Raw genomic sequence first — 4,052 nt, 5'->3', positions numbered from 1 at the left:
TAACAATGTTTATAACAATAATAGCAATAATGGTGATATGAAATCATAGAAGAAAAATCTTTATGTTGATTTCCTTTCAAAAATATTTATATTGATATTCTTAGAAATAAATAAATAAATAAAAATAAAAGATAAATAAATAGATAAAACCTTAGTTTTAAAGGAAAGATTCTTGACGGAATAAGAGAAAAAAGAACTACGTTTATAAAGATACTAAAATAAATTATATAAAGCTCTGTCGCAAAGCTTTCCCTGTCTCTTTCAATTTACCTCTTTTCATAAAGTTTCTTAAAAAATCAAAAACTTTACCTATAATCAAGAAAAAGAGAATCAAGATAAAGTTATAATACCATAAATTCAATAATATTACCGTAGACAAGGCACCATTCAAATAAACATAAATGCTACATGCAAATTTCCCAGCATAATCTGCAAAAATTTCCCAAGTCAGAATTACATCTGCTGTTGAAAAGTACTTAGGTGAATAGGTCATACATTCCCTCAGCAAAGTGTTCTCATATCGTCATTTTTGTTGCAAGAGTTTTAACAACTCGCCAAGTTAGGCTTCAGACCTTCATACAGAGAGATGGCGGGGCTAAAATGTTTTCGTTCTTGCTTGTACGAAGCGTGGATTTGGTTTTAACTGGTTGTTGTCTGGTTGTGGGGGCTGTGTTGGGGATGGGAAGAATGTGGATGAACGTGGCTTGGTGGAGACAAGGTGTGAGGGGGGGAGACATATGGGGAGGAAGTGGTGGCCGAGTGTCAGAGGTCTGAGAGACTTTGGTGAGTCGTGTGAGAGACGAGAGTTAGAGTGAGAGAGTGTTAGTTTGAGACCGTGTGTGTGAGTAGTGCGTCTGTGAATCTAACACATAACACAACCACACACACACACAACACACACACACACATCTCTCACTATACACTAAAATCAGATCCATACAAACCTACTCACTCACTCACTAACACTACTTATGATATATATATTTAGTGATATAGATATAATGAGTTAGAGAGTGATAGAGTGAGCGAGAGAGAGGAGAGAGAGAGAGAGTTGAGAGACGAGAGAGTGAGTGAGAGAGAGTGAGAGAGTGTTATAGTGTGAGTGTGAATGTGAGAGTGTTGTGTGAGTTATAGTGTGTGTGTGTGTAGCTTGTGTGGTGTGTGAGTGTGTAGGTCGTGTGTGTGTGACGTGTGTGTGCGTTGCTCGTGTGCAGAGAGTGTGTGCTGTGTGTGTGTCGAGTGTGTGTGGATGTATGTCTGTATGTCTGAATGAGTGTTTGTGTGTGTGTGTTGATTGTGTGTAGTGTTGAGTGTGTGTGAGAGCTTTGTGTGTGTGTGTGTAGTGTGTGTGTGTTGTGGGTGTGAGGGTGTGTGTGGTGTGATGGTGTGTGGTGTTCTGTGTGTGGAGTTGTGTGTTTTGTGTGTGTGCTGTGTGTGGTATTTGGATGTATGTATGTATGTAATTATTTGTGGTGTGTGTGAGTACTGAGTGGTGTCTGTGTCGTGTGAGTTGTGATTGTGTTGTGTGTGTGTGTGTGAGTGAGTGTGTGTGGGGGTGTGTGTGTGAGAGTGTGGTTGTGCTGTGTGTGGTGTGTGGGAGAGTGTGTGGGGGTGTGTCCAGTGCTATTTTGTATGTGTGTGTGCGTGTGAGTGAGTGGAGTGGTGGTGAGTGTGTGTGTGTGTTCTGTGTGTCGGGTGTGGAGTGAGTGTGTGTGATGTGTGTGAGTGTGTGTGTGGGCTGCTGTGTGTGTGTGAGTGTGAGTGAGTGAGTGTGAGTGTGTGGGTGTGTCGCGAGGTGTGACCCGTGAGTGTGTGTAGTGTTTAGAGAGTCGTTTGTGTGTGTGTTTCGTAGTGTGTGTGTGTATGGGGAGAGTTGGTGTGTGTCGATTGAGAGTAAGGAGGAGAGTGTATAGTGTGAGAGTGAGAGTGTGTGACTGAGTGAGTGTGTAGTGATTGGGGTGGTGTAGTGGCAGAGTATGTGTTTGTGAGAGAGTCATAGTGAGAGTGAGAGAGTGTGTGTGTTGAGAGTGTGAGTGAGTGTGTGATTGTGTGGGAGGGAGATGCGAGTGTGTGTCGTCGTGAGTTGAGGTTTGAGAGGGTGTAGATTGATGCGTGTGAGTGAGGCGAGTGAGAGGGTAGTGAGAGAGTGGGAGAGAGAGTTGTGACACATACACACACACACAATCATCTAGAGATAGAGTTTGAGTGTGATGTGGACTGTGTACGTTAGATAGAGTGAGAGAGATATATATAGATATAATCGAGTGTTTTATAGAGATATATATAGATAGTATTATATAGATATATATACTAGATAGTGTATATATAGTGTGTTATACATATACTATATAGGTATATACATATATATATATAGATATCTTGTAGATATCTACGGATATATGTTTATAATTTTTAGTTATTTATATTTGAGATAGATAGAGAGAGATTGATTTAGTTTATATATTACATCTGTTGATATTGAGGTATATATATATGATAGATTTATATATTTAAATATATTTATATGTATATTTATAGAATAGAGGATATATATTTTTTTATTTATATATAAATATAGAGATATTAGAGACATATTTGGTATACTATATATATATTTAATTATATTTAGTGGTAGTTTTATATATTTAGGTGATATATATTTATATATTTATTATCATATAGATATATATATATATATATATATATATTTAGATATATTATTATGTATATATATATTTATAGATATATATATATTTATATATATATATATATATAGATATTTATATATACATATATATGGGTATATATATATATATATATACTATATTATATTATATATATATATTATATATATCTTATATATTTATATATATACGTATATTATTATACTATATATATATATATATATATATATATAGTATTATATATGTATATATATATATATATATCTATATATATTATATTATTATATAATATATATATATATATTATATATGTATTATATATGTGTTTGTGTGTGTATGTATATATATTGCGTATGTGCATTTTATAACATTAATGTGTTACTACATACTTAACTCCTATGTCCAAACTCCTAAGATGACAAACAGTAATTCAAAAAATAAAATATGTGAGATCTCATGAAGTTTTGCGTGTAATCAAGAGGAAACCTTGCTTTTATTATCTATTTTAGTGTTATAACTTTGTATTATAGTTTTCTATATACTTAAACATATTATAAAGAGAGATATATATAAGATTTATAATAATAAGAAATTTACATATAATATATATATATACAGAACACACACTAACACACACACACAATACACACACAAACACACACACACACACACATCCAACATCACAAACACTCACACACAACACACACACGCACACACACACAACTCACACAGGCACACACACACATATATATATATAAAATATATAGATTATATATATATAGAAGAGAGAGTGAGAGAGAGAGAAAGAAGAGAGAAAAGAAAGAAGAAAAGAGAGAGAGAGAGAATATATAGATAATAGAAAATATAGATTTTAATTTATATATATATATATATATATATACGTATATAGATTATAGATATTATAATATATCAACATAATAATAATATAAATATATATATATAAATATAATATTATATATAGGCTACAATACATACATACATACATATAATATTTTATATATATATATATAGTATAGATAGATATAGATAATTTATATAAATTTATTTATTTATATATAATATTTATATATGTTTATAAAGATATATATAAATTATATATATATATTTATATAGTAATATATATATAATATATATAATATATACAATGCACATACAAGACATACATACATAATACTATATATATTAATATATATAATATATATATATATATATTAATTTATATATTTATATATAGATATATATATATATATTATATATATATATAATATGTAAAATATAAATACATACATATATATAAATATATATATATATTTTATATAATTTATAATATATTACCATATATATATT

Source organism: Penaeus japonicus, unplaced genomic scaffold, assembly GCF_977035675.1.
Source record: "Penaeus japonicus unplaced genomic scaffold, GWHDUDI00000001_assembly GWHDUDI00000013, whole genome shotgun sequence".
In the NCBI taxonomy this organism is placed as follows: Eukaryota; Metazoa; Arthropoda; class Malacostraca; order Decapoda; family Penaeidae; genus Penaeus; species Penaeus japonicus.
Note: the sequence above shows the minus strand (reverse complement) of the source record.